Source organism: Dendrobates tinctorius, unplaced genomic scaffold, assembly GCF_039654945.1.
Source record: "Dendrobates tinctorius isolate UK_male_01 unplaced genomic scaffold, ASM3965494v1 ptg000387l, whole genome shotgun sequence".
Taxonomy (NCBI): domain Eukaryota; kingdom Metazoa; phylum Chordata; class Amphibia; order Anura; family Dendrobatidae; genus Dendrobates; species Dendrobates tinctorius.
The window spans coordinates 57,091-71,196 of NW_027362053.1; the positions used below are offsets into that span (position 1 = coordinate 57,091).

Sequence of the window (14,106 nt, forward strand, 5' to 3'; positions counted from 1 at the left end):
AAAGATAGACAATTTCTCTCTGCTATCTGGAGGAGCCGTTCTGTTATCTGCATCAGAGCGCTGGAGCGGGTTCCACCTTGGTGGTTGACATATGCTACCGCTACCTGGTTGTCCGAGTGTATCCTCACATGATGGCCCTGCAGGTAGATAATGAGTTTCTTGACTGCCCGCTCTATCGCCAATAGTTCTCTCTGGTTGGATGAGATTTCAGAATTAGAATCCCACTGGCCCTGTACCACTATGTCCCCCATATGGGCTCCCCAACCGAAGGAACTTGCGTCTGTGGTTATAATACGGGTTATCTGTGTTATCCAGGGCACCCCTGACACTAGGTTCTCGCTCTCAAGCCACCATCTCAGTGATGCAACAGTTGAGGGGCTTAGACACATCCGACCCTGTAAGGAGCCTCCAAGGGCCCTGCTATTAATCAAGACGTCGTTTTGAAGGGTTCTGGTATGGAACTGTGCCCACCTTACTGCTGGGATGCATGAAGTTAGAGAACCTAACAGGGACATGGCCTGTCTGAGGGTCATAGATGGATTATCCATTGCCCGAAGAACCTGCTCCTGTATCTTTTGTATTTTATCTAGTGGTAGCAGGCACCGCTGAGTGTCTGAATTTAGTATCAACCCTAAAAATTTCTGTATTTTTAAGGGCTGGAGTCGGGATTTCTCGTAGTTTAAAATCCATCCCAGGTTTTCTAACCTGGATTTAGCTTTTTCTATCTGGGATTTACAATGACCCACCGATTTTCCTACAATCAAGAAATCGTCTAAATATGGAATGATTAAGACGTCCACCTCTCGTAAGTGAGCCATAACTTCGGCCACTAACTTTGTAAAAACCCTGGGTGCTGCTGAGAGACCAAAGGGAAGGGCTCTATACTGAAAATGACGTACTGTGCCCTCTACTGAAACTGCCACCCTCAGGAACTGCTGGAAGTCTGTATGGATAGGTACATGATAGTACGCGTCTTTCAAATCTATGACTGCCATAAAACAACCTTTAAACAATATTTTTATTGTTGTATTAATGGACTCCATTTTGAATTTATGATTAATCAAAAACTCGTTAAGGGAACGAAGGTTTATAATCGTTCTGAATGTGTTATCAGGCTTTTGGATTAGAAACAGGGGAGAGTAAAACCCTCTTCCTCTTTCCGCCTCTGGAACCTCTACCAGAACATTTTTCTGACATAGGCTCAAGACTTCCGCTTCTAAAGCCGCTTGTTCGAGATGAGAAGATCTTAAGGGGGTCAGTTTAAAGGTGTCCCGCGGGATCTGGGTAAACTCCAACCTAAGTCCGGTGGATATTACCTTACGCGCCCAGTCACTATTCGTAATCTGTGACCATGCCGGGAAGAAGGATGACAGTCTACCCCCTACGGGAACCGCTAGTCATTGATTTGGTTTCTTTTGATCTCTCGACGAGCGTGTAAACATATAGCCCGTACCTCGTCTCCTTCTGTCTTCCCATCTGGGTCGATCTCTAACAGGCGAAGAGTTGCGCCTTCTCCCCTGGCCAAATCTCCTTCTACCAAATGGGCGACGGTAGGACGCTGATGAAAGGTTTGGGAACTTTTTCTTGTCGTCCCCCCGCCTTTTCAAGCAGCTCGTCTAGGACAGTCCCAAACAAATATTCGCCCTCACATGGAATCGCACAGAGCTTTGCTCTGGACTGGATGTCTCCCTGCCAGCACTTTAGCCACAGGGCTCTGCGAGCTGCGTTAGAGAGACCTGCTGCTCTGGCGGCCATTCTCACTGCATCCGCTGAGGCATCTGCCAGGAAGGCTGCTCCCTCTTGGATGGTCGGTAGGGCCCCCAGAATTGTCTGTCTTGATGTACCCTGTTTTAGTTGTGACTCCAACTGGTCCAACCAGACCATCATGGACCTGGCCGTGCACGTTGAAGCCACTGCTGGTCTTAAGGACCCGGCCGCCATCTCCCAGGTGTTTTTCAGGAAAGTATCAGCTTTCCTATCTAAGGGATCTTTAAGGGCTCCCATGTCCTCAAAGGGGAGCGAGGATTTTTTTGATGCCTTCGCAATGGCAGCGTCTAATTTGGGGGCTCTGTCCCAAGAACTTACTGCCGGATCGTCGAAGGGGTATCTCCTTTTGAGGGCTGGTGGTAGCGACCCTCTTTTGTCCAGTTTTTTCCACTCTCTGTGGATCAGATCCTGTATCTTTTGATTTAACGGAAAGACTCTCCGCTTCCTCTGTTCCAGCCCACCGAACATGACATCCTGCATGGATAAATGGGGCTTAGGCTCCTCTACCTCCATTGTCCCTCTGACTGCTTTGACCAGCTTGTCTACCCGGTCAAGAGGCAGACAAAATCGCCCCGAGTCCTCTTCTCCTGAGGAGGACGAGGGAGATGAAGCCTGGGAGTCTCTGCTTTTTCTCCACTCTACCGAGGAATCAGATTCCGCCGGGACCTCGCCCCTTAGACTTTGCGGCTGAGACAAGGACTTTAGGGTTTCCCTCATTTCTACCCTGACAATGTCTCTCAAACTCGCCGCTACTGCAGGCGACTCATCTGCCACCGTCTGCTGAATACAAGGGGGGCACAATCTTTTGAGGCACGCATCCGGTAATGGGCATGCACAGAGTGCGCATTCTCTATGCTTATTTTTACTTGTAGCTTTCTTTCCCGGAGAACGAGGGGGATTTCTTTCGGTCGATGCTCCTGTCTGCCTGGAGGAGCTCTTACGAGTGGACTGGTCACTTCGTCCCGCATTACTGTCACGGGACCCTTTCTTTTTCTGTTTGACCTGCCGAAGGTCATCCAGGGGCGGCAGTGATGTTTGCCGCTGCTGCCCTTGCTGCTGCCGCTGCTGCTGTTGCTGCTGCTGCTGCTGCTCTCGATCGCTTTCCATTACCACTGCTGCTGCTGCACACTGCTGCATGTAGTAATGTGGCCAAGGCAAGGAACCCTGCCCGGGTCCCGCCTAAATACCCCCTCCTCCGGTCAGCAGTATCCCTGCCGCGCCCCTCCCCCCCCTTAACGGAGCTCCCTACCCCAGCTGGCGCCCGAACTCGCGCCATCGGTGCTTCCGATGGGCGCCGCCATCTTGGAATCGCCGCGCATGCGCAGTGGCGCGCTGACCCGGAAGCGCCTCCTCCGCCCGCCCCCTGACGTCACCGCTACCCCGGAAACGCCGGAAGCCCCGCGGGACGCCCGGGAGCTCCGGAGCAGCGCCCGGTCGCAGCCCCCTGCACAGCGCTGCCAACCCATATGCGCCGCCGGAGCCGGGAATCCCTGGGGGGGTATACTTACCGGCGGCGGCTAAATTCCTGGAGACGGACATCCTCCGGACGCCGCTCCCTGCTGTCCACGCCACCGCCGTGACACCCATCCTGGGCCACCGTGGCGTCTTCCAGGAAATCCGAACCAGGCCGAGGTAGGAGACCCCCTCGCTACCGGTGTCGGCTGGCCGGCCTGGGATCCAAATCTTCTGTAGGATCCCGTCCCCTCAGGAACAGGAAACCAACTGATGCGTGGGAGAGGTGCCGCCCTTTTGTATCTGTAGGTTTCCTGTTCCTATAGGGCGGATCCCCTCTCTCGTGGTGCTGTCATGGGAGTCCGAATAAATATAAGTTACTGAAGTTGTAATACGCACAAAATCCCTGGCCCTCGCATTGAGTTCCTCCCAGTTGTCAATAACCTCGGAACACACCTCATCCCAGAGCCGTCGGGTCGTTGGTTGGTCGGCGTGTAGACGGTTTGCCATGTTCCACAGCGGCTCCCGGTTTTCCACCTCACGGATGAGGTCATCAGTATCGATGACCACACCCTCCTCCAGATGTCTGCGGGGAGCACGCTGTGAAACCTGTGAAGATAAAAAACAAAAGAAAAAACAAAAAAATTACATTCTATTCAAACACATGATGTTCATTTAAACAATTATCCAAATAGGGTTACTTACCGTTTGCCGACCACCAGATGCATCACCTTGACGACCCTGGGATGTCCTGGGAGTCACTCTAGTACGGGCACCGGATTCTGAAGACTGTGGGGAAAAAAAAAAAAATTTTGTTTCGATGGATGCGTAGTTATGGTGTGTGCACTGTGATGAATGTTTGTGTTGGGTGTAGCATTATGCATCTGTGTATGTGCTAAACTTACACTCTGCGCACCCCCTCCTTGCGTCTCTCCACCCTGCACGTCTCCTCCTGGAAGCTCCTCTGAATCAGCTTCCTGTTAAAACATAATAGGATAGTGTTTTTAACCCAAAAAAAAAAAATTAGTTTAAATTAAAAAAAAATTTTTTTTTTTACCTCAGCTCGCTGATGATGTGAGGGGGAGCTTTCAGGAGAAGACATAATGGTTTGTGGCTGCTGCGTTGGCAGCTGCGTTGGCAGCTGCGATGCTTCCTGAAGTGATCTGCAAGTATAAAGACACTTGTTAAGCTACTATACAAAGGATCATAATAAGCTTTCAGGCCTTTATACTTACAGGGAAAATAAAGGTTGGCTGGCCGTCTCTGCTGCGGTCTGTTCGACCATCTCCGCTGCCTGTCCAACTGTTTCCGCTGCGGCCTGTCCGACCGTGTTCGCTGCTGCATTCTTCACCGTCTCTGCTGCGGTCTGGTTGGTGGTGCTGGCTGAAGTTATCTGGAAGTATAAAGATAATTGCTAAGCTACTATAGAAACGATCATAATAAGCTTTCAGGTCTTTATACTTACAGGGAAACTTGCGTGTACTCTGCCACGGTCTGAGTGTTCATGTCTGCTGCCCACTCGCCGTTCCTCTCTGCTGCGCTCTCGCCGTTCCTCGCTGCTGCGCTGTCTTTGAAGATACCTTCTGATGTCTGGCTGACCATCTCTGCTTTTTTGGTTCTTCATTATTTAGTGATCTGTAAGTATTAAGAAAATGATTAAGTGTTTTCATGTTTACATTTCCTTATCTCTCACCGAGTGTAACTAGTGATTGAAGGTGTGTAATATTTTGTGTAAACCCCTTTTTTTGCATGTGAATTCCCTGAAAAAGTGTCACCAAGTATAACCAGTGATTGAAGGTGTGTAAACCAGTGTAGTGTTACCAGTGATTGAAGGTGTTACCAAGTGTAACCAGTGATTAAGGTGTGTAAACCAGTGTTTGCATTCCCTCAAACTCTCACCGAGAGTGTAACCAGTGATTGAAGGTGTTTATTTTGTGTATACCCACACTGTGTTTGGATGTTTTTGAATTCCCTTAAAAACTCAGCTGTGTATACCCAGATTATTTTCATGTAGCTGTGTATACCCAGATTATTTTCATGTTGCAATCTCACTTTTAACCACACTTATGTACCTTTATGGTAACTTAATTTTACCTTTTTTTTAAATGATACAAAAGGAGATTTTTTCAAAACAGTTTATTTTTTTTTTTTATAATTTTTTTTTTTTTCCAACAAATAGGAACTCCTCTGCTCTTTATTTTAAATACCACAATAAATGAAAAATAAAAAAACACCAATTTACAACAGATACATTAATAACACAATTGCAAATCTAAAAATAAAATAAAAACCCACACAGCCAGGCCACACACACACACACACACACTTTTGCAGGTGGAAGTTTTGCAGCTGAGTTTGATGTCTGGTTCGGTGTCTTCAGTGTGGCTGTTGCCAGATGTCAGGGCCCAATTACACCACATACAATACCAGTTAGGTCAGTTTCACATTTGCACTAATCCCCGTCCCATCCGGTCATCGCCGCCTACTAGCGCACATGGACGCTTGGGATCTGCGCACCCTATGTTTAGTATGGGATGCGCAGATGGTGCGCTGGCAGGATTTTACTGTGTGCTGCGCACTTTTAAAGGTGTGCCATGCGCGACAAAATGCAACATGCTGCATTTGGCGCACAAGGGCACACCTTCAAAAGTGCACAGCACACTGTAAAATCCTGCCAGCGCACCATCTGCGCACCCCATACTAAACATAGGGTTCGCAGATCCCAAGCGTCCATGTGCGCTAGTAGGCGGCGATGACCGGATGGGACGGGGATTAGCGGCGGCCATGTGCGGGTCATCGCTGCGCTATAAAGTGCAAATATGAAACCGGCCTTACACCACACAATCACAGCATAAAAAATACAATATAATTACAGTTGTATGAAAATAAAATGCAGTACACATGCAACAGAAAAAAAAATGGAATAAAAAAAAAATGCATTACAGACACCACACACACACTCCAAGGGTCTTGCAGGTGGTAGACTTGCAGCTGGGCAGACAGGTTTTATAGCTCTAGTTGAATCTTCTGTCAGGCAGGCTGGAGTCGGATATCTTGCTTGGTGTCTTGTGTTGCTGGTGCCGGATTGTCTGGGCCCAATTACACCACATACCATACACCACTCAATCACAGCATAAAAAATACAATATAATTAGCCTCTTGATAGCTGTGTGGCTGTCTGCAGGCTTGGTGGCTTGTCTGGCAGGCTTGGTGGCTTGTCTGGCAGGCTTGGTGGCTGGATGGCTTGCTTGCTGTCTAGCTGGCTGCTACTACATGTCTGGGCCCAATTAGCCCACCTTATATAGTTTTGGGACTGTCTGGAAAAGTATCTTTTTTTCTGGGCATGCCCAGTACGATTTTGCGGATCCTGCCGGCGGTTTCCGCAAAATCGCGGATCCGCCGCCCATAGGCGCCCATTCTACTGCATGGCGGATGACGGCGGATCCGCCGTCATCCGCCATTTTGACGGCAAAAAAAAACGTGACAAGCTCCGTCCCCCTCAGACAGAATCCGCAAAGAATTTTGCGGATCCGCCGAATATCGGACGCAACGGACGACCATCCGTCAAAATCCGCAACTAATGTATCCCAATGGGGAAAATGGCGGATCCGCAAAAAGAAAAAGCGGATCCGCCAATTTCAAATTTTGGCGGATTTTGACTGATGGCAAAAAACTGAAGTGTGAAAGAGGCCTTAGCAGAGCACCACATGAAGTGTCCCCCCCCCCCCCCCCACAGTCCACCTCGGGGCACGAGCATATCATTAGCTGAAAACTGAACATAAAGATTAACCAACAACCACAAGACGGATTTCATCATCCTGGTATCATTATAATGGCGCCGATCTAACACTGTCTGTATGTTACTGTGCACAATTCTACTGACAGGTTCACTTTAAAAGGGTTGAACCTACTGAAAGATTCAGGTTTTTGCTATGTTATCTGAGAACAGCATGATGCCAGGGCAGAGATGCAGATTCCAGCCCTGTATCGCTTACTGAGCTGCTTGCTGTCATTTTTATACAATCACTGTTTTATCTGCTGCAGATATTGCAGTCCTTTGAATGCTGAGTTCTGCATAATCCTGCCCATACTACTGATTGAAAGCTTTGTTTGCACTGTGCATAGGCAGAAAGTAGCCAGTCAGTGGTCGGGGGCATGGTTTGACTACCTTGCAGCAGGTTTACTAATCCTCTAGTGACAATCTCCTGCTGATAAAACAGTGATTTATCAAAACTACACTAAGCAGCCCAGTAAGTGAAACATCTCTGGAATCCGGGTCTCTCTCTCTACATCATGCTGGTCTCAGATTAGGTGGCACAAACCTTGAAACAGATTCCCTTTAAGGTATTTACATCATTCCAAAAACAAACAGCCTGGTTATCTGTTCGTGCTTCTATTTCTTTACTGTCAGTGTCCTTTTTTCCATACCCAATGTTATGGAAATGGAAATCCTTGTTAGGACACATGCGTGAGTAAGGCCGGGGTCACACTGGCGAGGAATACGGCCGAGTGAGAGGCGCTAAAAGCACGCATTAGACACGGACCAATGATTCTCTATGGGGTCACTCGCACCAGCCGTATATTTCTCATCCGTATTCTACGGTCCGTGCCACTCGCAGCATGCTGCGATTGTCAGCGTACTACGGCCGTAGTACGCCAATGCAAGTCTATGGGTGCGCAAAAAATACGGATTACACACGGACCACACATGTGACTTGCGAGAAATACGCACCCGGTGTCTTTTAGCAAAGTCGGCAATTCAGTGCGCTATACAGTAAACTCACACTGACAGGTTTAATAAAGAAACGAAAGAATAGATAGAGACACATAGAATATATATATATATATATATATATATATATATATATATATATATATATATATATATATATATATATATATATATGCATTCTATGTGTCTCTATCTATTCTTTCGTTTCTGTGAGAAACCCTGTCATAGGGCTCCATTATATGTCCATTTTGCAAGCCTGCGAGAAAATCTCGCCATACGGATTGCATACGGATGCTTACATGCGCAAAATACGCGACCACACCTTGATTACGGATGACATACGGAGCACTATTTAGGGGTCATTCATTCGTATTACGCATGTAAAATACTGACCGTATTTTGCGTCGGTTAGTGTGACCCCGGCCTAAGGCTACTTTCACATTTCCGGATTTTAAATCCGGCGGGCTGCGGTGAAAAGTTGTCAAACCGGATCCGGTAGAAGCCGCAGCCCGCCGGATCATCTGTTTTTGCTGGATACGGTGCAGGAGAGGGAGAGGGAAAGAGAATCTTCGGGCATGCGCTCTGCAAAAAAGCGGTCCGGTGCTGTCAAAAAAACGTTGCATGGAACGTTTTTTTGCAGACGCCGGACAGGCATTTTTTGCCGTTTCCGGCTAAAGCCGGACACACCTCATGGCCATCAGGCGCAATGCGGCGATAATGTAAGTCTATGGGGAAAAAAAGCCGGATCCGGTGGCAGCAGGCGCCGGATCCGGTTTTTACATTTTTCGCTGTATCGCGCCTGATGCTTCAAAACGGAAATGTGAAAGTAGCCTGAGAATAACTAAAGATGGTGGGGTATAGTCAATCAAAAATGCTAACATGAAAACTATTACCTAAAATCACAATTTTATTTCATTCATTAAAAATCGATGCATTAACATATACTAATTTATGCCTGCAACCGGCAGATCTATGAGCCAAAGGAGGTAACTTTTTGTGTCTGGCTATCACTATTGTGCAGACTATCCCCCTTTAAGGGCACACTTTCCTTAAGGGCCTGTCACACTAAGCGATATCGCTAGCAATATCGCTATAACGCACTGGTTTTTGTGACGTAGCAGCGATATTGCTAGCGATATCGCTGTGTCTGATACTTACCTCCGACTGGCTCCCCCGCTGGTTATCGCTGATCGCGCGAGAACATCCTGGACCGTTTCTCGTCGTCAGCTTCCTGCTGTGGAGACGAGCGACACGTGGATGCGGGCGGGAGGACGTCAGGATCGCCTTGTCTGACAGGTAAGTAGCGACCCCCAACCCCAGCGATGTCGCTGGTGAGCTCTGCCTGTGTGGCAGCTCACTAGCGACCACTTAGCGATGCACCAGCGATCCTGACCGCGTCATATCGCTGGTCGGGATTGCTGGTACATCGCTAAGCGTGACAGTACCTTTAGGTTCACCTAATGATTCATTACCCATACGCTCCTCCCCTTCCTAACACCGTGGCACTCCTGTTTGGGCACTGATTGTTATGTTCACGGTATTCATTTGTCTAGCTAGGGTCTTCTAGTTGGATTCTAGGGTGAGCGGGGGTGCCATATTGCGTCCAAGCTAGGGTGCCAACCTCCACTGTAAGGAAGGGTGCAGCTAGGGTGGATTAGGGTTGTATAGGGTAATTCTGTAATCTTCACCACCAATGTGTGTTCATGAATCTGCCGGTTGCAGGCATAAATTACTATATGTTGACACATGTTTGTGATCACAAGTCTTTTCCCAAAATAATGAATTAAAAGAACTAACAATGCTTCTTCTGTATGAAGGAGAGGAGGAGGGGGTTTGCTTATTTTCTCCTGAATTATGATACTATTATAAACGATATCCACAAGATTAAGAATATACCCTACATGAGCACGTTCTAAAGCCAAGCTCATAGTGCAGTACAAGCAAATGGAGTTTTCAAAATCCCATTCACACTTTGCAGAAAAAAATCTTCCCGAAGATGAAAGCGTGGTGCTGACTTAGAAACCGCAGCATTCTCATAAGTGTGCAGATTTTCTTAGCACATTTCAACTTATTGAAAGCTTTGTAATAAATTAGAGTGAAATTAGAAAGTAACACATGCAGAGATTCTGTCAATGCATTGGCACTAGAATTGTGATAAAATTCAAAGAGGTAATTTTTTGTGGCGTGCGAACATGGTTCGAGAAGCCTCATTGCTACATCAAAGCTTCATTTTATCTGAAGGAAGAAAGACTGCAGATGAAACTTCCTCAATGAATTCACTGAGTAAGTGGTATACAGCTGACTGCAGGCTATGATAGCTCTGCTGTATACCTAATACCTACAGTAGGTGCTCACAGCCACAATAGCCCAAGGAGCAGAGCAGAACATGCCATATTACACCATCATAAAGTAGAAACTTGTGCGTCTTGGCAGAATGCTCTACACTTCAGGCAGTGCGATGATGAATCTACCGCTCATGCTCATTTTCTGAACCAATGAGCTGTGACTGGGGTTGGACTAAATGAAATGTATGATTCTGAATCAATCTGGACACAAAAGACAAAATAAGCGAATTATTGTGATTATTCACCCAGTCCTAGCTGGAGAACAGAGCTTCCCAAGAAACAGAATTCTTGATAAAGTTTAAAGGGATCCTTTCACAATGAACATATAGTCGATCTGCCAGCAGCACACTATGCAGCCTGAGAAAGTTGATATAAAGGTTTGTGGTAAAAGGCTTATTTTTGTTTTCACCAACATTTCTGCTCCCTATATATGTGCATACTGATAACTGTCAGTCACTGATTAGGGCCGCTCACTGGACTGCTAAATCCAGAATGAGCCGAGATTTCAGTTACGGTAATCAAAAGCAGGGTAGAGCTGTTCTTGTTGGTCCGTGTTTCAAAAAGTAGTAATGGAGTGGGCGCCTCTGGTGTATTGTAGTGCTAACCAAAGTACTTGTAAGACAAGTGCAATTCAAAAAAGAGGAAAGACTTACAAAAATTGGTTGCACTTCCTAAGTTTAAACCCGGGCCGTGGAGTCGATATACAATGGACAGAATCCTAAAATATAAATTGGGTACAGTAGTACAGTGCAGAATGTGCTGTATATGTTTTCATAAGCATTTGGGAAAGTTATGAAATGTCCTATAAATGTCTGTTCTGTTCCTGATCTCGGTTTTTCGTTGAGATGAATCTATGCTGCCCTTTATGTAAATGCATAGAACAAAAAACCTGACCTGCACCTCCATATAGTGTGAACAGGTGCCATCTGCAATGAATACATTTCTTGCAAAAATGAGGCACACAGCAGCATTCTGTAGAGACCAATGCACAGAATCTATCATAATTGCTGAGTAAATTGTAATAAGTAAAAATTTTTTTTTAAAAATTACTTACAAAAGTGAAGGTTCTTGGCGCATAAATTGGCCAATTCATGTGAGCCCATAAACCGCGACAAGGAGGCACTTCTCTGATGGGTCCTATCATTCAATAAATGCCTCTTTTGTGCAGGGCTGTGGAGTCGGTAAGCCACAGTTGCGACTCCGACTCCTGGATTTTATCAGGCTCCGACTCCGGCTCCAACTCCGACTCCTTCATAAATGGCCAATTCATAACAACAAATTTACTGTTGTAAAATATTAAACATCGTGCTTATTCAGTTTCTCACCATCATATAAGTAATCAGACCACTTAGAGCAAAAACTACATTTATTAGAATACAATTAGAATATAGCAAATAACTTTTATAAACTTTTCTAAACTGTAAGTAAATATGCAATAAACACTTTTATGCAGTTAATAAGAAGAAATCTATAAATTTGTCCTCAGAAAAAGTATTGCCTCTGTCAGATCCTCCTTCATGGGTGTCCTCAAATCTGATCTAATTATTTTGAGAGCAGAGAACAACCTCTCTACACTAACTTGTGTTGGTGGCAAAGCAGTAACCACTCGGGCAACATCTCTGACAATGTCAGGATACAGAGGAATCGCTTGTTGCACTGTTATTTTTGATGAACGGTCAAATTTCTCAATTTCTTTTAGTGCACATGAAAAATTCTGCTGAAATGTACTGGCTGTGTTCCTTGATGGGGATGACTCTTCTTCTATGCGGGAACGCTTTGCACGGTCCTTGTGATCCAAATATTTTTCAAAATTAAATTCTTCATCAGTTGATGATGAGGGTGAAGATGTGGCAGGACGACCAAATTCTTCTTGTTCCTCCTGACTGTTCTGCAACCCTTTCATCCTTACTGCTATTTCAAACAGAGCTTCTTTTCCTTTACTTAGCTGTTGATCATCTAGAAGAATCCGATGCATTGGGTCTACATAAACAGCTGCCAAAAGAATGTTATTTTGTAATAGTAGCTCCTCTCTCCGTTTCATTGATGTAGCAATGCCACTTGCAATTAACCCCCCTCTTTGGGACAGGCGAAACATCAGGTTCTTCCACTCCTTTAAGAAAATACTTGGAGTTAAGTCCTCTGCTTGTAATTTTTTAGTCACTGTAAATGGGTGCTCTAGCAATTTTTCCTGCTCAGTCACCTGATTCCACTGACTTTCATTTAGCGTCAGTTGAGGGTTAGCCATGTCTACAAGAAAGGTTTTCAGTTCAACCAAGCGCTGAATCATTAAGTAAGTACTGCCCCATTGTGTGGCTTGATCAATAATTGCCCCTTTTCCAGCACATCTCTTCAAAATTGAGTCAACTTTAGGGGTTCTGGCAACAGTAGCCAATTTTCTCACCTTGCCAATCAGTGCAGCAGCATGTCCTTCTTGCAGACTGTCTCTTATAGCCAGCTGTAGCGTATGCACAACACAGCGCATGTGATGAATGAAGGAACATATTGACACAGTTTCAACAAGATCATCTAAACTATCATGTTGCTGTTCATCTGAAGCAACTTCAGTTTGCTCCTCAGTTACAATACTGTGTTCCTCTATTTCAAACATTTCTGTGTCTGTGGACCCAGAATGTTCTTCTAGCTGCTGGTCACCATCATTACTCTCATTCATTAGCTTAATAGTACTTATCATATTTGAAGCATTGTCAGTTACGACAGAAAGAACTTGCTCTTTTTTAAGTTCATAGTCTTGCAGAACCTTTTCCACCAAGACCTGGAGAAACTCACTGGTGTGATGAGCTTTGGTGTCTTTTACTGCAAATGTCTTGGTAACTATTTCATTTTTGTCACAAACAAATCGGACATTGATGGCAAAATAGTTCACTCTGTGACGTGTGCAGGCATCCATTTTAAGAAACAGAAAGCATCCCTTGAGAGTTTTTTTAAGTTCTTCCTTTTGTTTAAAAGCTTCTTCGATTACTAATTTTCTAATACTCTCTCTCTCCAGAGAAACACCAAGCTTGCGGGCCATTTCCCCATTCAGACACATAAAAGCTGGTCGTGAAAATAATGAAATAGGCACACTATCCTTTACAACAAGCTCTATGATCTGTTTTTTAAATGTATCTACTGTCATTGTCACAGTAACTTTGTCACTGACAAAATATCTTGCAACTGATGGCTGCAAAGTTCTCTGCTCCTTTGTTTGGCTGGAAGAGCTGGGCACTGGTTCATTGGTTTGGATGCAGTCTTTCTCATCCACTGCTTTCAGTACTTCTGAATGAAAGCGCTTTAAATGTCTCTTTAGATTAGAAGCTCTGGTAGGAGCATTTTTATCTTTGCCTGAATATGCACTCATCTTGGCTTCACAGCATTTGTTTTCATCTGGATCATTTGTCATACACTGACAGACATAATGTTTTCTATCTTGAGTGATGGTGAAATGTTCAAATACAGCTGATTTAATGTGATGCTTCTTTGACATTCTCAGGTTTTTAATTCTGCATTCACAATCCAAATGACAATTGTTTTTCCTAAAAACAATTGTACAAAATTATTGCCAGGTCGTACAACTGATATAGTGGTCAGTAATACTGTTATTATTCCTCATGTACTCACAGTTAACTGATGCAAAGTTTGTTGAAAGGATAATACTTCTTACAGTCTTCCTCTTCTGAGTAGCAGGCAGCTGTGAGATGCTTGGAAGACGCACACCTAGTATGATCTAGTCTAGAGGAGGAGCTTTACTACTAAGAATTTGCAACACATTTTCACTTTCAGTTTCATACATTGTAAGTAGGGGGGTTGGGG

At 45.3% G+C, this 14,106-nt stretch overlaps 1 protein-coding gene across 9 annotated transcripts in view; it reads left to right on the top strand.

Moving 5' to 3' along the window:
* Positions 1-14,106, top strand: part of KDM2A (lysine demethylase 2A) — a 240,164-nt gene that overhangs the window by 22,031 nt on the left and 204,027 nt on the right. The gene's annotated exons all lie outside the window — the stretch shown is intronic.